Below are 22,826 nucleotides of genomic sequence, written 5' to 3' on the forward strand. Positions count from 1 at the left end.
CAAATGTATCAAGCAGCAAAAGCCACTATGATAAATGAGCACATTCAGGCTGTCAGGCTTGCGCATTGCCTAGAAATTAGACTGTCCCTGTTGGTATTTGGAGCAACAGATGAAAAGGTAAGAAAAGGCAAAAATAGAGATACTCTGTTCAAGTGGCGGAGTACAACAAAAAGAGACTTTTCTTAATAAATTTAAATCCATCTTGTTAATTGAGTACATATTAGCATATGCTATAGGACTTTTACAGGATGAAAATGATGAAATGGTAAGACAGGATATTGAGAAGGCTGAACTTTTAAATTCCTATTTTGCATCTGTTTTCTCTCAGAAAGGAAATGTAACATCAACTGTTATTCACTGTCCTATTAAGGGAATAGAAGAATCCAGGATATCTATAAACAGAAAGATAGTGAGAAAACACTTAGCTAACCTAAATGAATTCAAGTCTCCAGGTCCAGATGAATTACACCCCAGAGTACTGAAGGAGATAGCAGAAGAAATTTTTGAACCCCTCTCCATAATCTTTGAAAATTCTTGGAGAACAGAAGTGCCAGAAGACTGGAGAAGAGCAAATGTTGTTCCTATCTTCAAAAAGGGAAGAAGGTGGACCCAGGCAACTATAGGCCGGTGAGTCTGACTTCTATACCAGGAAAGATCTTTGAACAAATTATTAAACAACATGTATGTCAATACCTGGATAAGAATGAAGTGATTAAACAGAGTAAGCATGGGTTTGGAACTAATAAGTCATGTCAGACTAACTTAATTTCCTTCTATGATGGTATCACTGATTGGGTGGATCAAGGAAATGCTGTAGATATAGTATATCTTGACTTCAGCAAAGCATTTGACAAAGTCTCTCATACAATCCTTATTGAAAAAATGACTAAGTATGGAATGGACAAGGCAACTGTTAGGTGGATTCTAGAGTTGAGCGACTTTTGTTTTTTTAGGGTCGCGTTTCGTTTCGTGAAACCCGACTTTTCCAAAAGTCGGGTCGAGCAAGATCGTCCGATTATAAGGAAAAGTCGGGGTCGTCCCGAAACACGAAACCCAATGTAAGTCAATGGGGAATAAAAGTCGGCAGTGAGAGGAGGACAGGAAACACACCTACAGTGCCCATTTGAATGCCAAAAGCATCAATTCTTCTTACTTAAGCTTGTCAACCTTAATTAACTTCATAATACAAGTTACGCACTGAAAAATGGGGGTTATTTGGCTAAAGTTGTGGGGGGGGAGGGCTGGATGCAGGTTTTCATGTGCCCTGGGCGAAAGAGCGCCCCTATAACACATACCACAACTCATCATGCTCCGATACGGCAGATAAATAGCGGTATAGTACAATGAAAAATACCTCACTTTTTACATCTCATGACGAGGCCCATCTATTTCTCCATACAGAATCATTGGTCCCATATAATGTTTGAAACAGTATATGATGAGCTCCACACAATGCTACAGTATATGTTGGTCCCCATGGATGAAGCTCCACTGTCTTATGGGCCCAAATAATGCTCCAAACATAATGGGCCCCATTTCTAATGCTCTAGTGTATAATGGGCCCTGTAAATGCTGCTCCAGTGTCTGATGTCCACCTTTGGAATGTTCCAGTGTATGGTGGGCCCCATCTATCATTCTCCAGAGTATAGTGCTCCCCAAAAACTGCTGTCCCAACATTGAAAACAATCAAATAAGTCTCCTCGCTAGGGAATCCCTGTACTTGTCTGGACAGGTGCTGTAGCTTGCTTAACAGCTCGCCAGCCGTTCTCACGCCCAGTATGGATTGCACGTGATTGCACAAAGGTTAGAAAGGGTACCGTAACGCCGGATAACATGTATGGATAGCGTACACATTCAAAATATATGTCTATACAGCATGAGGCAGGCTCAGACGGTGTTAGGCCCAGTATGGATTGCACGTCATTGCACAAAGGTTAGAAAGGGTAACGTATCCCCGGATAACATGTATGGATAGCGTACACATTCAAAATATATGTCTATACAGCATGAGGCAGGCTCAGACGGTGTTAGGCCCAGTATGGATTGCACGTCATTGCACAAAGGTTAGAAAGGGTACGGTATCCCCGGATAACATGTATGGATAGCGTACACATTCAAAATATATGTCTATACAGCATGAGGCAGGCTCAGACGGTGTTAGGCCCAGTATGGATTGCACGTCATTGCACAAAGGTTAGAAAGGGTACCGTATCCCCGGATAACATGTATGGATAGCGTACACATTCAAAATATATGTCTATACAGCATGAGGCAGGCTCAGACGGTGTTAGGCCCAGTATGGATTGCACGTCATTGCACAAAGGTTAGAAAGGGTACCGTATCCCCGGATAACATGTATGGAGAGCGTACACATTCAAAATATATGTCTATACAGCATGAGGCAGGCTCAGACGGTGTTAGGCCCAGTATGGATTGCACGTCATTGCACAAAGGTTAGAAAGGGTAACGTATCCCTGGATAACATGTATGGATAGCGTACACATTCAAAATATATGTCTATACAGCATGAGGCAGGCTCAGACGGTGTTAGGCCCAGTATGGATTGCACGTCATTGCACAAAGGTTAGAAAGGGTACCGTATCCCCGGATAACATGTATGGATAGCGTACACATTCAAAATATATGTCTATACAGCATGAGGCAGGCTCAGACGGTGTTAGGCCCAGTATGGATTGCACGTCATTGCACAAAGGTTAGAAAGGGTAACGTATCCCCGGATAACATGTATGGATAGCGTACACATTCAAAATATATGTCTATACAGCATGAGGCAGGCTCAGACGGTGTTAGGCCCAGTATGGATTGCACGTCATTGCACAAAGGTTAGAAAGGGTACCGTATCCCCGGATAACATGTATGGATAGCGTACACATTCAAAATATATGTCTATACAGCATGAGGCAGGCTCAGACGGTGTTAGGCCCAGTATGGATTGCACGTCATTGCACAAAGGTTAGAAAGGGTAACGTATCCCCGGATAACATGTATGGATAGCGTACACATTCAAAATATATGTCTATACAGCATGAGGCAGGCTCAGACGGTGTTAGGCCCAGTATGGATTGCACGTCATTGCACAAAGGTTAGAAAGGGTACCGTATCCCCGGATAACATGTATGGAGAGCGTACACATTCAAAATATATGTCTATACAGCATGAGGCAGGCTCAGACGGTGTTAGGCCCAGTATGGATTGCACGTCATTGCACAAAGGTTAGAAAGGGTAACGTATCCCTGGATAACATGTATGGATAGCGTACACATTCAAAATATATGTCTATACAGCATGAGGCAGGCTCAGACGGTGTTAGGCCCAGTATGGATTGCACGTCATTGCACAAAGGTTAGAAAGGGTACCGTATCCCCGGATAACATGTATGGATAGCGTACACATTCAAAATATATGTCTATACAGCATGAGGCAGGCTCAGACGGTGTTAGGCCCAGTATGGATTGCACGTCATTGCACAAAGGTTAGAAAGGGTACCGTATCCCCGGATAACATGTATGGATAGCGTACACATTCAAAATATATGTCTATACAGCATGAGGCAGGCTCAGACGGTGTTAGGCCCAGTATGGATTGCACGTCATTGCACAAAGGTTAGAAAGGGTAACGTATCCCCGGATAACATGTATGGATAGCGTACACATTCAAAATATATGTCTATACAGCATGAGGCAGGCTCAGACGGTGTTAGGCCCAGTATGGATTGCACGTCATTGCACAAAGGTTAGAAAGGGTACCGTATCCCCGGATAACATGTATGGATAGCGTACACATTCAAAATATATGTCTATACAGCATGAGGCAGGCTCAGACGGTGTTAGGCCCAGTATGGATTGCACGTCATTGCACAAAGGTTAGAAAGGGTAACGTATCCCCGGATAACATGTATGGATAGCGTACACATTCAAAATATATGTCTATACAGCATGAGGCAGGCTCAGACGGTGTTAGGCCCAGTATGGATTGCACGTCATTGCACAAAGGTTAGAAAGGGTACCGTATCCCCGGATAACATGTATGGAGAGCGTACACATTCAAAATATATGTCTATACAGCATGAGGCAGGCTCAGACGGTGTTAGGCCCAGTATGGATTGCACGTCATTGCACAAAGGTTAGAAAGGGTAACGTATCCCTGGATAACATGTATGGATAGCGTACACATTCAAAATATATGTCTATACAGCATGAGGCAGGCTCAGACGGTGTTAGGCCCAGTATGGATTGCACGTCATTGCACAAAGGTTAGAAAGGGTACCGTATCCCCGGATAACATGTATGGATAGCGTACACATTCAAAATATATGTCTATACAGCATGAGGCAGGCTCAGACGGTGTTAGGCCCAGTATGGATTGCACGTCATTGCACAAAGGTTAGAAAGGGTAACGTATCCCCGGATAACATGTATGGATAGCGTACACATTCAAAATATATGTCTATACAGCATGAGGCAGGCTCAGATGGTGTTAGGCCCAGTATGGATTGCACGTCATTGCACAAAGGTTAGAAAGGGTACCGTATCCCCGGATAACATGTATGGATAGCGTACACATTCAAAATATATGTCTATACAGCATGAGGCAGGCTCAGACGGTGTTAGGCCCAGTATGGATTGCACGTCATTGCACAAAGGTTAGAAAGGGTAACGTATCCCCGGATAACATGTATGGATAGCGTACACATTCAAAATATATGTCTATACAGCATGAGGCAGGCTCAGACGGTGTTAGGCCCAGTATGGATTGCACGTCATTGCACAAAGGTTAGAAAGGGTACCGTATCCCCGGATAACATGTATGGAGAGCGTACACATTCAAAATATATGTCTATACAGCATGAGGCAGGCTCAGACGGTGTTAGGCCCAGTATGGATTGCACGTCATTGCACAAAGGTTAGAAAGGGTAACGTATCCCTGGATAACATGTATGGATAGCGTACACATTCAAAATATATGTCTATACAGCATGAGGCAGGCTCAGACGGTGTTAGGCCCAGTATGGATTGCACGTCATTGCACAAAGGTTAGAAAGGGTACCGTATCCCCGGATAACATGTATGGATAGCGTACACATTCAAAATATATGTCTATACAGCATGAGGCAGGCTCAGACGGTGTTAGGCCCAGTATGGATTGCACGTCATTGCACAAAGGTTAGAAAGGGTAACGTATCCCCGGATAACATGTATGGATAGCGTACACATTCAAAATATATGTCTATACAGCATGAGGCAGGCTCAGACGGTGTTAGGCCCAGTATGGATTGCACGTCATTGCACAAAGGTTAGAAAGGGTACCGTATCCCCGGATAACATGTATGGATAGCGTACACATTCAAAATATATGTCTATACAGCATGAGGCAGGCTCAGACGGTGTTAGGCCCAGTATGGATTGCACGTCATTGCACAAAGGCTAGAAAGGGTAACGTATCCCCGGATAACATGTATGGATAGCGTACACATTCAAAATATATGTCTATACAGCATGAGGCAGGCTCAGACGGTGTTAGGCCCAGTATGGATTGCACGTCATTGCACAAAGGTTAGAAAGGGTACCGTATCCCCGGATAACATGTATGGATAGCGTACACATTCAAAATATATGTCTATACAGCATGAGGCAGGCTCAGACGGTGTTAGGCCCAGTATGGATTGCACGTCATTGCACAAAGGTTAGAAAGGGTACCGTATCCCCGGATAACATGTATGGATAGCGTACACATTCAAAATATATGTCTCAGGAGGCAGGCTCAGACGGTGTCAGGCACAGTATGGATTTGACGGCCCAGATTACACAGCGGAGGAGCAGGGAGAGGTAAAGATTGCAAATGCTGGGGCCCTGCCCAAGCAAGGGGGGCCCACTCGTGGGCGTCGGTACTGACACTGGGCCCCTCATAGTACAGCGGTGTGTCTGATGGCGGGTGTGCACCACCACCGTCAGAGACACTTGATTGCACTATGAGGGACCCTGTGCCAGTGCCCGCGCCCAAGAGTCGGCCTACCCACCTGTCCAGGGCAACGGCACTCGCACGGTGTCATGCGGTAGGTGGTGACCCCGGCCATGGGGGGGAGGCAGCACAGTTAGGGAGTTTTAGAAAGTGGCATATGTTGATGTTGGACATTCAGCAGATGCAAAAGGCGAAATAGGTGAAGTACCAGGAAGAGGTGGACCAAAGCAAGCCATTTTTCTGTCACCCTATGTGTCATCAGGGGAAGGTGGGACAAAATCCTTGGAAACCCATGCGTGGTTCATTTTAATGAAGGTTAGATCATCCACATTTTGGGTTGACAGACGGGTCCTTTTTTCTGTCAGGATTGATCCAGCTGCACTGAAGACTCTTTCCGATAGCACACTTGCAGCTGGGCAAGCGAGCTCCTGTAAGGCATATTGGGCCAATTCAGGCCAGGTGTCCAGTTTAGCAGCCCAATAGTCAAAGGGGAATGACCTGTGTGGGAGAACATCGATATGGGAGGAAAAGTAGTTTGTAACCATAGTTGACAACTGCTGTCTCCTGTCACTTTCCATCGATGCAGTATTACCAGTTGTGTGAGCGGTATTTGAAAAATCAGTCCACAACATTGTCATGAAACCCCTGTCTCCAACGCCACTTCTGCTGTGTGCACCACGAACACCTCTGCCAAGCTGCCCCCGGCCCGTACGGCTCGTGTGAGAACCATCACCGCTGCTGTGTGCTGGGAATGCCTCAAGCAACCGATTTACCAGAGTTGCTTGTTTTTTAGCCAATATTAGGTCAAGGTTCTCGTGTGGCATGATGTTTTGTAATTTGCCTTTATAGTGTGGATCCAGGATGCTGGCCAACCAGTAGTCGTCATCGTTCATCATTTTGGCAATGCGGGGGTCCCTTTTTAGGATCCGCAAGGCATAATCTGACATGTGGGCCAATGTTCCCGGTGTCAATGATGCACTGCGAGTGCTGGGTGGAGGAGCACTTTCTGGCAAATCCACATCCCTCCAGTCACGCACAAACCCTGTACCAGACCTTGCCACGCCAACATTTTCACTTGCCCCACGAGATGCATCCTCCTCCCCTAAGTAATCATCCCCATCATCCTCCTCCTCCTCTTCTTCCTCCACCTCGTCCAGGAGAGGTCCCTGAGCAGACAATGGCTGAATGTCATCAAGGTTTCCCTCCTCCTCTTCCTCCTCATCAACATTGGCTGCAGACGCCTGCTCCTTAAGGTGCGTCAAAGTTTGCATGAGCAGACGCATAAGTGGGATGCTCATGCTTAGGATGGCGTCGTCTGCGCTTACCAGCCGTGTGCATTCCTCAAAACACTGAAGGACTTTACAAAGGTCTTTCAGCTTCGACCACTGCACGCCTGTCAACTCCATGTCTGCTCTCAAAGTGCCTGGCCGTGTATCCTCCCACAAATGCATTATGGCCTGCCTCTGCTCGCACAGCCGCTCCACCATGTGCAGGGTGGAGTTCCACCTTGTTGCAATGTCGATAATGAGGCGGTGGTTGGGAAGGTGGAGCAATCGCTGCAGCTTCTGCATACGAACGGAGTGTACAGGCGACCGGCGGATGTGCGCGCACAGTCTTCGCACCTTCTGGAGCAGGGCTGTTAACTCCGGATAATTTTTGAGGAAACACTGCACCACCAGGTTCAAGGTGTGAGCCAAGCAAGGTATGTGGCTGAGTTTTGAAAGGGCTATGGCTGCCACAAAATTACGGCCGTTATCACTAACTACCTTGCCTGCCTCAAGATGTACACTGCCCAGCCATGACTCAGTTTGTCGCTTCAAGTACTCGGCCAGCACCTCGGCGGTGTGTCTGTCGCCCAAACACATCATCTGTAACACAGCCTGCTGACGTTTTCCACTAGCTGCTCAATAGGGGGACACATCATGTGCAACAGTGGCAGCTGCAGATGGAGTGCTCGTACGACTGCGCTCTGTGGACGAGCTTTCGCTTCTGGAGGAGGAGGAGGAGGGTCGAACGCCTACAGCCAACTGTTTCCTATACCGTGGGCTAGGCAGCACTGTCCCACCACCGCTGTCCCCTGTGGACCCTGCATCCACCACATTAACCCAGTGCGCAGTGATGGACACGTAACGGCCCTGGCCATGCCGACTGGACCATGCATCAGTTGTGAGGTGCACCTTTCCGCTCACTGACTGCTTGAGTGCATGGACAATGCGGTCTTTCACATGATGGTGGAGGGCTGGGATGGCTTTGCGAGAGAAGAAGTGGCGACTGGGTAGGTCATAGCGTGGTACTGCATAGGCCATGAGTTCGCGGAAAGCTGTGCTTTCCACCAACCGAAAGGGCATCATCTCAAACGAGATTAGTTTGGCAATGTGGGCGTTCAAACCCAGTGTACGCGGATGAGAGACTGAGTACTTTCTTGACCTACTCATAGTGTCTGGGAGGGTGAGCTGGACTTGAGAGCTGCATATGGTGGAAGTAGCGGTGGACAGGGCGGACTGAGAGAGGGTTGATGATGGTGATGGAATTGGTGTTCTTTCTGATGGCCTAGAATCAGTCTTTCGTTGATATAACAGTGGGATTCCCTGACTGCTGTGGCCTTGCAACGACACCTCAACATTTGCTGCTGTGCTAACCGGTGGGCTTACAGTGGGGGAAACAATGTAGCGTTGCTGACTACCTTCGTTGTGATCAGTTGCACATGTGGCACTTGAGGTTTGGTGTTGTGTCCACGCTTGCAAGTGCATGCTGGTTAAATGTCTAAGCATGCAACTGGTATTCAAATTTTTCAGATTTTTCCCTCGGCTAAAGGTCTTTGCGCACTTCTTACAGATAACCTTGGCCTGATCATGAGGATTTTGTTCAAAAAAGTGCCACACTGCACTCTTCCTACTTTGGCAGACATTTTGCGGCCTAGCACGCTGTGATCTTTTGACCCTCTGGACAAGCTGTCCAGCAACTCTTTTGATGTTTGGAACCTGTCTTTGGAGTGCTCCGGGCCTGCCAGATAACAGCTGTTGCGATGTCGATGTCTGCTGTGGATGCTCCTCATCTGAGCTATTGGAAGCAGCACCCTCTTCCCCCAATGGATGCCAATCTGGGTCAACAACTGGGTCATCCATCACCTCCTCTTCTATGTCATGTGCACCTTTCTCTGTGTCACCGTGTATGGTGGTATAGTGTGCGGGAAGGGGCACCTGAGTCTCATCAGGGTCAAAATCTGGCTCTGTACACTGCGAGGACAATGTAGTGCTCTGAGTGAATGTACCAGCAGAATCATCCATCAGCGGCTGTGCATCAGTGCACTCCATGTCAGATTCATCTTGGCCTGGGTAATTCACCATTTGACTTGATAATCCAGGCATGGTATGTGAAAACAGCTCCATGGAGTAATCAGTAGTATGGCCTGCGTCATCCTTCAATCTTGGTTGGGGTGAAGGACACAAGGAAAGGTGTGGTTCATGAACATGAGCCTCCAATGACGACTCAGTGCTTTTACTTTTTACAACTGAAGAAGAGGAGGCGATAGAGCTGGAGGCTGAGTCAGCAATGTAAGACAAAACTTTTTCCTGATGCTCTGCCTTTAAAAGCGGCTTGCCAACTCCTAGAAAACTAAGCGTTCGAGGCCTTATGTAGCCAGACGATGACGCAGGGTCAGCACCTCCTGCATTCGGTCCTATTTTGCTCTTGCCACTACCATCAGATCCACCACCAACACCATCATTACCAGCTGCCAACCCCCGCCCAATTCCACGGCCTCTTCCACCAGCCTTCCTCATTTTTGGTAGAAATGTAGACAAAATCAAACAAACTATATAGTAATGTAAAACAAGGTACAAGGTGTCTATAGGACAGGGGAGTTTTAGAATTTCTGCACACACTTGTGGACAGTGGACACTTGTGGATTGTGTGAGGCCCACTGATATCTGAGCGCTATGTGACAGGCTCGATGGCACAGCTGCCTGTGACCAAAGTGACGAGAGGATAATGGAGATTTTGAATCTCTGCGTACACTTTTGGACACTGGACACTTGTGGATTGTGTGAGGCACACTGATATCTGAGCGCTATGTGACACGCTCGATGGCACAGCTGCCTGTGACCAAAGTGACGAGAGGATAATGGAGATTTTGAATCTCTGCGTACACTTTTGGACACTGGACACTTGTGGATTGTGTGAGGCACACTGATATCTGAGCGCTATGTGACACGCTCGATGGCACAGCTGCCTGTGACCAAAGTGACGAGAGGATAATGGAGATTTTGAATCTCTGCGTACACTTTTGGACACTGGACACTTGTGGATTGTGTGAGGCCCACTGATATCTGAGCGCTATGTGACACGCTCGATGGCACAGCTGCCTGTGACCAAAGTGATGAGAGGATAATGGAGATTTTGAATCTCTGCGCACACTTTTGGACACTGCACACTTGTGGATTGTGTGAGGCACACTGATATCTGAGCGCTATGTGACACGCTCGATGGCACAGCTGCCTGTGACCAAAGTGACGAGAGGATAATGGAGATTTTGAATCTCTGCGTACACTTTTGGACACTGCACACTTGTGGATTGTGTGAGGCCCACTGATATCTGAGCGCTATGTGACACACTCGATGGCACAGCTGTGACAAAAGTGACTAGAGGATAAGGGAGATTGGATTGCTTTTAAAAAAGCAGTTTGCGGAGCAGTGGGTAAACAGCAATGCCAGCGTGTCAGGAAGCCTTAAAAGGCAGCCCAACAACCAACACCACTGATACACCACAATATAGCCTCCCCTTGCACTGCACACACAGTGACTTGTGTGTTGTGCAGGCCAAATCGCTAGCAGCAGAAGCAGTTTTTTTGTCTTCTTCCCTGCCTAACGCTCTCCCTACAGAATCAGCAGCAACCTCTCCCTATACTAAGATTGGCAGAAGTAAGATGGCGGTCGGCGTGCACGCCCTTTTATACCCCCTGTGACGCCCACCAAAGCAAGCCAATCACTTGCATGCCCTTCTGAAAGATGGTGGTGACCCGTGCCTATGTCATCACGTTGCCCACAGTGTCCGTGGATCCTGATTGGCTGAAAAAGAGCGCAAAACAAACTTTTGAAACGCGACTTTGGCGCGTAAGTCGCCGACCTCGTGGCCGACCTCATCCTAGGGTCGGGTTTCGTTTCATGAAACCCGACTTTGCCAAAAGTCGGCGACTTTTGAATTTTTTCGACCCGTTTCGCTCAACTCTAGTGAATTCATAACTGGCTTAGTGATCGGACCCAAAGAGTGGTCGTAAATGGCTGCACATCCAGTTGGATGAATGTCTCAAGTGGGGTACCACAGGGCTCTGTCCTGGGCCCTGTATTGTTCAACATCTTTATCAATGATTTAGATGAAGGAATTGAGGGTAAACTGATTAAATTTGCTGATGACACAAAGCTAGGAGGGATAGCTAATACTAGAGAAGAGAGAGAGAGGATTCAAAAAGATTTAAATAAACTGGAGAAGTGGGCAGCAACTAACAGAATGGTTTTTAACAGGGAGAAATGCAAAGTACTACATCTGGGCACTAAAAATGCAAAAAGCATATATAGAATGGGAGGAATAGGGCTAAGTGACAGCACATGTGAAAAAGACTTGGGTATACTAATAGATCACAGACTGAATATGAGTCAACAGTGTGATGCAGCAGCAAAAAAGGCAAATGCAATTCTAGGATGTATTAACAGAAGCATACAGTCTAGATCACATGAAGTCATTATTTCCCTCTACTCCTCTTTGGTCAGACCTCATCTGGAATATTGTGTCCAGTTTTGGGCACCACATTTTAAAAAAGACATCAACAAACTGGAGCAAGTTCAGAAAAGAGCGACCAGAATGGTGACCGGTCTGCAAACCCTGTCTTATGAGGAAAGGTTGCAGGATTTGGGAATGTTTAGTTTGCAAAATAGAAGACTGAGAGGAGACTTAATAGCTGTCTACAAATATCTAAAGGGCTGTCACATTGTAGAAGGATCAACTTTATTCTCATTTGCCCAAGGAAAGACTAGAAGCAATGGGATGAAACTGAATGGGAGGAGACACAGATTAGATATTAGAAAAAACTTTTTGACAGTTAGAGTGATCAATGAGTGGAACAGGCTGCCACGAGAAGTGGTGAGTTCTCCTTCAATGGAAGTCTTCAAACAGAGGCTGGACAGACATCTGACTGGGATGATTTAGCGAATCCTGCTTTGAGCAGGGGGTTGGACCAGATGGCCCAGGAGGTCCCTTCCAACTCTACAATTCTATGATTCTATTATTAAGGTTGGTAAGTTGTAAGGGTGATCTGTACCTGGAAGCCTGGTGACATTTAATAGGGCTTCCATGGATATACTTTATGCAAGCCACTGCAGTAAGGAGGTCCCAGGGGAACCCTGGGCTTCACCCAATAAATCCTATGAAGGAGCATGGACATAAAACAGGGTCCCTTTGGTTGCGTCCATGGAAAAGCTGCTGGTCAGTGGAGCAAGCTGGCAAAGAAATGTCGACTAACCAGGTAAAAACCAGAGAGGGCAAATACAGAACAAAATCAGTAGTCAGAGACAAAGTCAGAATGTAGCGAATTACAGAAACAGGACAGAGTAGGAGGCAGAATCTTCAGGAAGGTTGAAGCTGAAGTCTGTCCGTGGTCAACAAGTATAGATCAAGCAAGATCAAGCAATGGAGAATCAAGAGAGTCAACCAGAGTGAGTATAAACTTATAACTAACAACTCACAGTAGTAAGCCATGAGTTTAGTTAGGATGTGGTGATGCTGCATTGGCCACAGGAAGGAGCTGGTTACTCTTATTGTAAAACAAAAAAAGTATTTATTTCCATTTTTCTATTAGGGTTAGGGTTGAGGTTAGAACTAGGGTTAGGGTTGTGCTAGGGTAAGGGTTGGGGCTAGAGCTAGGGTTAGGATTGGGGCTAAGGTTAGAGCTAGGGTTAGGGTTGGGCTAGTGTTAGGGTTAAGGCTAGGGTTATGGTTGGGCTAGGGTAAGGGTTGGAGCTAGAGCTAGGGTAAGGATTGGGGCTAGGGTTAGGGATGGGGCTAGGGTTAGGGTTGTGTTGGGGTTTGGGTTATGGTGTTGAGAATAGGATGGTGTTGAGGTTAGGGTGGTGTTGGGGTTTGGGTGGTGGTTAGGGTTATGGTTATGGTGGGGATTACGATTAGGGTTAGGGTTGTGGCTAGGGTTATGGTTAGGGTTGGGAATAGGTTTAGGGGTGTGTTGACGTTAGGGGTGTGTTAGGATTGGAGTTAGAATTGGGGGGTTTCCACTGCTTAGGTACATCAGGAAGTCTCCAAACATGACATGGCTCCCAACATTGATTCCAGCCAATTTTGCATTCAAAAAGTCAAACGTGCTCCCTCCCTTCTGCGCCCTGCCATGCTCCCAATCAGCGGCTTTCCCCCACACACGAGGTATTGGCATACTCAGGAGAAATTGCACAACAAATTTTGTAGTCCATTTTCTCCTGCTAGTGCTACCCTTGTGAAAATAAAAAAGTTTGGTTCCAAAATAAATTTTTTGTGGAAAAAAAGTAAAATGTTCATTTTTTCCTTTCACATTGCTTTAGTTCCTGTGAAGTACCTGAAGTGTTAATAAACTTCTTGTGGGCTGCAGTTTTTAAAATTGTGTCACTTTTGGGTATTTTCTGTTATATTGACCCCCCCAAACTCACTTCAAGTGTGAGGTGGTCCCTAAAATAATGGTTTTGTAAATTTTGTTGGAAAAATTAGAAATTGCTGGTCAACTTTTAACCCTTTACAGTCCTAACAAAAAAATTATGTTTCCAAAATTGTGCTGATGTAAAGTTGACATGTGGGAAATGTTATTTATTAATTATTTTGTTTGACACTATCTGATTTAAGGGTCCAAAAATTAAAAGTTTGAAAATTGCTACATTTTTGCCAAATTTCCTGTTTTTTTCATAAATAAACTCGTCATATTGAAGAAATTTTACCTCTAACATGAAGTACAATATGCCACGAAAAAACAATCTCAGAATCAGTGGGATACATTGAGCTATAACTTAATAAAGTAACAGTGGTCAGAATTACAAAAATTGGCTCGGTCATTAAATACCAAATTGGCTCTGTCACTATGGGGTTAAAGAGGAAATTTATGGTGAAGGAAAATAGTCATCTCTTTGAATTGTGTCTGGGAGACTGTGGTTGGTGCTGGCCAAAAAGTTGATCATCAACAGATTAAGAAACTAAGAGACACAATGGTTGGAAAGCTTATGCCTTTATTGAAAACAACTCAGCTATATTGGTAGCTGTCTGATATTTTTTAAATGTCAAAAATGTATGTTTGTACAATTCATCAAGACTGGCATAGCGTACAATTGCGCTACTCCAGTCTTGCAGGAGTAGAAGGTTGTGTCTTTAGACTTTATTGGCATAGTAAATGATTTGAGTGTATATTCTACTCTACTTTACTCAGTCTTTTGAGGTAGATCAACATCACGCATGCGTTTTGTTATAATCATTTTATCATCTTTCCTCTTTTAAGTATAGAGAGTCTTAATACTTACCTAGTAAACGTTTGTGGGCACAGTCACATACATGGTTTAACCTCACTTGGTGCATCTTTGTGACTTGAACGGCTTTATGATTACGGTAACTTCTCTGATAACTACGGTGTACATCTTTTCGTGTATATGTTTACTTTCAATTCAATGTCTCGCTACTTCTAGCAAAAAATCTTTTTTGTTGATTTATGCAGTTCCTTTAGTAGCTCAGGACTCCAAAATGATGATACTAACAAATTTGTTTTGTCGTAATCCTGTATGTTGGCTATATTAAAATAAAAACAATGTTTTTTTCCTCTGCAAGTTATCATTTTTATTTATATACTTGTCATAGTGTTAATATGGTTCTATCTTGTTTGTGATGATTCATATCATCCCCCCTTTGTAGGTAGTATATTAGTCTTTTTTTAAAAAAATAATATATTTGGGTACCGAATTATGGAATGATTTGATTCCCCATATATAGGAAAGACAGGTCGCTCCGTAGACCTTTCTACGCTCACGCATCCATTTAGGGTCATCTAATTATTTTGGCCACAAAAGGGGTATGGTATTAGTACTGTAATTTATCTTCTTATTTTACAACACAAGTGCATTTGTGTTTCTGCAATATGCATTTTCTGACTGAAATCTCTTGCGCATGCGTATTTCAGGTTTACTTGGGCTGTATTGTTTGCATGAGCATTTATCCAACATATGCACGTTCTTCCATCTTCTTGGGTAATTTTCTCTTTGACTATTTGCGCAGGCGCAATGCACAATGATCTGAATTCCATGACCTCATTGTATAATTGCTGCGCGCATGTGTTGTTTCCATCTGCTGTTCTTCTCACCGCCCTTTTCCTTACTGTGCATGTGATGTGCCTACTTGGATGTGATATGTCCGGCACTTGCGCATGCACTGTGGGTCATTGCTCCACCATTTTCCTTCTCCCAGTTGTGTCTTCTTTTACTCCTTATCTGACTTGTGGCACCTGTGATTCTAGCACTACATAATTTCCGACTTCATGACTCCATCCTGCACAGTTGTTGGGGATCCAGCTAGTTTGGTAAGCTACATATATGTCATGTATTTGATCACACCACTGCACCTGCCACTGACGAAGCCACTTTTGTGGCGATACGTGGTGGGCTCATCATGCCCCCGGACCTCTGGTTGCACTTTCTCTGGTCATGCTCTATAGGTACTGCCATTACACCTCAGGGGTTTGCACTTAGTATAGATTTATCACTAGCTTCATTCAAGGCCTTTGGGAACTCTTATGACTATTATGCTTTTGACCTTATTGTGGTTGCTACAGATAGTGAGCAGTCTCTGTGTACTCATTATGGCATATTCTGTGTTGAACCAGACACTGTTCTTGCATGCAATTTAAACAGTATATGTATCTTGCAATTTCCTTTTTGCCACAATATACAGGGGGGTCTGTATATATAATCATTATCAATCTATTCTAAACTGCTCATTTCACCCTCTTTTTTTGTGACATGGCATAAGTAGGAGCACGTATAACTTTATCTTAGTCAGGTTTTCACAATCCTCACATGTCTTTTAGTGTCTCCTGGAGGCTGTGAGGTTGCAGTACACCTTTGCTGTATCAGGATCATCAGTATCAGCGCTATATTACTTGTTTGCCTATTCTTGTATATTGGTGCATCCATGGCCGGTGGGTTGACCCCATGTGGGGTATGTACAATATATCTGTTTTTCAATTTTTTACATTTTGGGTGTTGTGTGGTTTCAAATAAACTTTGAACATTTAATAGGTGGTCCCTGTTTCATAGCATGTTTCTTGGTTTTTCTTCTCGTACTATTTTTGACATGCTCTAGGTAGATACCTCTTGCTGATTCTGGCTGATGGTGCCCTCCATTTTCAAATTTCTCTCAGGAGTAGAAGGTGCCACACCACTTAATACATTGTGCACCTCTCCTAAGTAGCGTGCACCTCTGAGGGGCTGTTCTGGAAATGGTAGCATTAATGACTTAAGGCCCCGTTACACATAACGATGTCCCAGCGATCCCACCAATGATCCGACATGGATGGGATCACTGGGACATCGTTAGGCTGATCGCTGGTGAGCTGTCACATAGACAGCCCCTCCAGCGATCAAGACCAGAGAGCAAGCTGGTTTCCAATGTAAACAGCGGGCATCTAAGAGCCGCACGACTCTTAGATACCCGATGTTTACATTGGAAACCAGAGTCCAGTGTCGCTGATCGCTGGTCTCTTGCTGCCACACGCAGCAATGCGCGCTGGCCAGCGGGAGACCAGCGATCAAAAAACGGCAATCAAAAAATCACACAAAATGTGTGTGACGGGGCCTTTAGCCACAATATTGATGAATTTGATGGGTGGCTGTGGCCATGCCTCCATCCTGCATCGGTTCCACTCATTTTGGCAGACCTAATTCAAACTTGTGAAAACATAAAAAGTCAGAAAATTTTCAAAGCTGATTTGTGTCTTAAAAATTTTGCTGAATCAGCTCCTTTGATTTGCTTGGTTATTATTCTCACTTTACCAGTTGGAAACAAATAATTGAGATTGGAAAATTTACATTTTTCATTTAGTGGCATGATAATTCGGTACACTTAAAGTTGCCCAATAATTCTGCACACATAGATATTATTGGGCTGAATAGACAAAACCTCACTTTTTACTTTCTCAAATATACAGGTTTCTGGTTTATTAACTTTTTGGACTGACTAACATTGGAGTTGTTCAATTATAAAATTATTCATGAAAAATACAAATTGCCTAATAATTGTGCACATGATATACTTTGCCTTGTTTACCCTGTATAGGTCATGAGTTACACCATGTTTTCTTTCACAATTATAATCAAAGCAACACTGAAGGGAATCTTTCAGCAGTTTGTTTTGCTATTTATTCTTAATACATCATAATGTAGGAGCAAAGAGCCTGATTACAGGGATGCTTCACTTACTAGGCTGTGTGCTGTAGTTTAAATACAATCTGTATTTTATCAGCAGGAGATTTCACTGCAGGACTATGTCTCACTTGCAGGCAAGCTAGACATGTAAATCTGTGTAATTCCACCCACACCACTGATTAGCAGCTTGCTGATAATTCACAGTGTGCCCAGGGTTATACACTGCCCAAAAGTCTTAGCTCTGCAACATCTAAATCAGACAAAACAGGGATTCTATCAAAGCTGCTCTAAGCACAGTAAGTGATACATCACTGGAGTCAGGCCCTCTGTCTCCACATTATTCTGCTATTAGATTCCATTGCAAAAACGTGCTGACAGATTCCCTTTAACACCTTGGTGCCACAGCAGTTTTTCATTTTTTCTCCTCAGTTTTCTCCTCACCCTCTATTGTTTTTGTTTTTTATTCCCATCTGTCAAGAAACATAACCTGCATTTTTCAGTTACACAGATGTATGAGAATTTGTTTTTGCAGTAAGAGTTGTAGTTTTAAATCGCAATTTTTATTTAACCATATAATGCAACACTTTCATTTTTTCCAATCCAGCTATACAGTGGGGAAAAAAAGTATTTAGTCAGCCACCAATTGTGCAAGTTCTCCCACTTATTAAGAGGAGAGAGGCCTGTAATTGACATCATAGGTAGACCACAACTATGAGAGTGAAAATGAGAAAACAAATCCAGAAAATCACCTTGTCTGATTTGGCAAGATTTATTTTGCAAATTATGGTGGAAAATAAGTATTTGGTCTTTAGCAAAAGTTCATCTCAATATTTTGTTATAGATCCTTTGTTGGCAATGACAGAGGTCAACCGTTTTCTGTAAGTCTTCACAAGGATGGCGCACACTGTTGGTGGTATGTTGGCCCATTCCTCTATGCAGATCTCCTCTAGAGCAGGGATGTTATGGGCCTGTCGCTGGGCAAATGAAAGTTGTACTGTCTTTAGCTGCCATGGACCAAAAACTTATAATTTAATGACAATTTCAAAATATCTAAAGAACACTAATAAAATAATGTCCAACTTTGATATTTTTAAGAAAACTGATTAACTTTGAATAACTTGAATAACTTAGCCAATGCCGGATGTGAATACAATAGAAATGACGATGTTGGGAAAGGATTTCTTCTTCTTACTGCTTGAATCGCTGCTCGATTTGGTTTAAAAAAAAAAAACAACCTAATGTCTTAAAATAAACCTTTGCATGAAACCGCTGAACAAATATTATGGTTTCAGCAATGAATGCTATTTTTTATAATATAACAAAAAAGGTATACAATAATAAATTTACTGTATCATGATTTACAATATTTCCGGTTGCTGTTCTTCAATATGAACTTTTAGTGTGCATTACTTTCTGGGCATGCACGCAGAAAAGAGAAAGTAGATTTTCATCGGCGGTAGAGAAGCACATTTACTACCTTTGCTTTTCTACACAAAAACCAAAGATATGAGCCAAAACACAATTTAGTAAAAGTGCAATGCGTAGGTGCACATTCACACTGTGGCCATTTAACAGACAGAACCTAGCGTAAGGAAAATATTCAGGATTGAGAGTCCTCAGTAGTTGATACCTTTTAATGGCTAATTGAAAAGATGGTAACACATTGCAAGCTTTCGAGACTACTCAGGTCTCTTCATCAGGCTAGACTAATACAAAATCTGAAGAATCACATATTTATGCACAATACAGCCTAGAAAAAATGCAATAGATAAGACAAGTGACCAGAAAAAATATAAAACTTGTCCATTTATAATGACCACGGACAAGATAAAGATCCCCAACTCACATCAGGACTACAAGATCCCAGGTACTTTCACCTGCATTACATCTAATGTGGTGTACTTAATTATTTGTACTAAATGTCCAACTGGGGGTCTGTATGTGGGGGAGACAGGGCAAAAGCTTAGAACAAGGATGAATGCTCATCGTCACACAATGAGAAAAAAGAATGGATCAACCTGTGGCAAAACACTTTTGTATCCCTGATCACAGCAACATGGATATGAAATTACTGGTATTGAAAGGTAACTTCACATCTCAGAGAGAGACGTGTTTGGGAGTATAAATTTATGACGACCTTTGACACTCTCAGTGCTGAACTGAATGTGTCGCATGGATTTATGTCTTTTTACATCAGTTAAGGAATTTGCTTTCAAGACCTGGTGGGGCATCACAACACATTAGGAGACCCCAATCAGAGGACTATAAAACATCCGGACTCCTTATCTATGTACTGGTCCAATATTAATGTTTCTCCCTCTCCCATATTGACAGTTCTGCTTCAGGTCACTTGTCTTATCCATTGCATTTTTTCTGTGTTGTATTGTGCATAAATATGTGACTCTTCAGATTTTGTATTAGTCTAGCCTGAAGAAGAGACCTGAGTAGTCTCGAAAGCTTGCAATGTGTTACCATTAGTGTTGAGCGATACCGTTCGATACCCAAAAATATTGTATCGGATGGTATCGCCCGATACGAAAAAAATATCGGGTATCGCCGATTCGGATACCGGAAGTCCCATTCAAGTCAATGGGACTTCCGGTATCGGAATTAAAAAAAGGCCTTTATTTCCTTGTTGGCTAATTCTACATATTTGAAAACAAATAAGAATCATGTAGAATGTATTGTGGGAGGTGGAGGAGACATTAAAAGCATAGTGGTTTATTCAAATCACATGGCATAGCATTAATTCCAATTTTTTTTTTCAAGACATTCGGAGTTAAAAAGATATTGACTATGTTAACCTTTTTTATATTTAGTCAGATATGTATGTTTCACAACTTCCATGCTCTTCACCTTCTTTTGTACTTCTCCCACACTTTCTCCTTCATGATCCGCAGCAGTAGCATTTTTTTCATCAACTTTTTCTTCACCTTATTCATCTTCTTCTTCTTCATCTTCTTCCCATTAATTTTTTTTTTCCATTCTTCATATTCTTCTTATTCAGCTATTATTAATTTTCATATGCTATTTCTTCATCTTCTTCCTATTCTTCTTTTTCTTCATTTTCTCATGGTGACAGGCATTCCTGTAGTACTTATCTATAAAAGTTATAAGATTACACCTTATGTTCTGCCTGTCACAAAAGATTTACAACAGGATTTGTCCGCGTTCAGTTTGGCCTGCAGCAGCAGGCATTTTCCAGGGGCACCACGAGGAGGAACGAACTCATCCCCATTTACTGTTTAGTCTTCTTCTGCTTATAATTTTGATTTCTTCTATGCTGATTTTTTGTCTTATGCTTAATGTTCTTCTGCTTTCTGTTCTTCTGCTTTTGCTTCTTCTGCTTCTTGTTCTTCTGTCTTTTGTTCTGTATCTTGGTGGTTGTCTTCATGTTCTTTGTCCTCTTGGTCTTATTATTTAGGGTCATATTTCTGGTCTTCTTTGGTGTGGTCTTCAGGGTCGTCGTCATCAGGGTCGTCGTCATGGAGATCAATAAGGATTACCAAAGACAATTTCAAAAAGCTTGATCTTGGAAATGTAGCAGAAGGTACAAGAAGGCTGAGAAACTGGCGAGAACCAGCAGACAGTGCTGGCACCCGGATGGGTAGCAGAAGGAACAAGAGCCAATGGCACTACCGAGGACCAACTGACGGTGCTGGACCACGGTTACTAAGCAGAAGGTACCTGTGCTAAAAAGCACTACCAAGGACCAGCTGACGGTGCTGGACCTCGGATACCGAGATGGAGGCACCTAGGCCAAAGGCTGTGGCGAGAACCAGCAGACAGTGCTGGCACCCGGATGGGTAGCAGAAGGAACAAGAGCCAATGGCACTACCGAGGACCAACTGACGGTGCTGGACCATGGTTACTAGGCAGGAGGTACCTGTGCTAGAAAGCACTACCAAGGACCAGCTGACGGTGCTGGACCTCGGATACCGAGATGGAGGCACCTAGGCCAAAGGCTCTGGCGAGAACCAGCAGACAGTGCTGGAACCCGGGTGGGTAGCAGAAGGTACCCATTGAAAGCAAAGTAGCCAGGCCGCAAGCCGGCCGCAGTTACCGAAACCCACAGTCCTACAGGGGGTCCATGTCCCATTGGCACTACGGATCCAGCCTTCAGTGCCAGTTCCCGCAGCCCACATAGGAGTCACCTAAACTGCAGGCACCGTAGAGTCGGCTAACCCGGCCGCAAGACGACAGGACAACGGATTGGTGGCATAATGACCTTGACACTACCCGGAAACAGCAGGCGTGCTGGAACCAGGCTGGGCAACAGGGAGTCCCCGTGCCAAAGACACTGCCGAGAACCAGCTGACGGTGCTGGAACCCGGGTGGGTAGCAGAAGGTACCCATTGAAAGCAAAGTAGCCAGGCCGCAAGCCGGCCGCAGTTACCGAAACCCACAGTCCTACAGGGGGTCCATGTCCCATTGGCACTACGGATCCAGCCTTCAGTGCCAGTTCCCGCAGCCCACATAGGAGTCACCTAAACTGCAGGCACCGTAGAGTCGGCTAACCCGGCCGCAAGACGACAGGACAACGGATTGGTGGCATAGTGACCTTGACACTACCCGGAAACAGCAGGCGTGCTGGAACCAGGCTGGGCAACAGGGAGTCCCCGTGCCAAAGACACTGAAGAGAACCAGCTGACGGTGCTGGAACCCAGATGGGTAGCAAAAGCTACAAGAGCCAATGGCACTACCGAGGAACAGCTGACGGTGCTGGACCACGGTTACTAGGCAGGAGGTACCTGTGCTAGAAAGCACTACCAAGGACCAGCTGACGGTGCTGGACCTCGGATACCGAGATGGAGGCACCTAGGCCAAAGGCTCTGACGAGAACCAGCAGACAGTGCTGGAACCCGGGTGGGTAGCAGAAGGTACCCATTCAAAGCAAAGTAGCCAGGCCGCAAGCCGGCCGCAGTTACCGAAACCCACAGTCCTACAGGGGGTCCATGTCCCATTGGCACTACGGATCCAGCCTTCAGTGCCAGTTCCCGCAGCCTACATAGGAGTCACCTAAACTGCAGGCACCGTAGAGTCGGCTAACCCGGCCACAAGACAACAGGACAACGGATTGGTGGCATAGTGACCTTGACACTACCCGGAAACAGCAGGCGTGCTGGAACCAGGCTGGGCAACAGGGAGTCCCCGTGCCAAAGACACTGCCGAGCACCAACTGGCGTTGTTGGAGCCCAGGGACAATCATGGTGTAGGCCGAGGCCTACTTGGTGGTAATTTTAGATTGTTTGTAGGCTACAACAGACTGTCAATGTGCTCCAATTAGGCATGTGTCTCCACTCTGTTTCCAGGAAATCACGTGACTACCAACACCGCCAGTTTATGTGTATAGTAGCCGTCTGCCCAATCCACACGTGTTCCTGTGTTACTGGTGTTCTGTAATGTCAGCAGATCCC

Source organism: Dendrobates tinctorius, unplaced genomic scaffold, assembly GCF_039654945.1.
Source record: "Dendrobates tinctorius isolate UK_male_01 unplaced genomic scaffold, ASM3965494v1 ptg000203l, whole genome shotgun sequence".
NCBI classification, from domain to species: domain Eukaryota; kingdom Metazoa; phylum Chordata; class Amphibia; order Anura; family Dendrobatidae; genus Dendrobates; species Dendrobates tinctorius.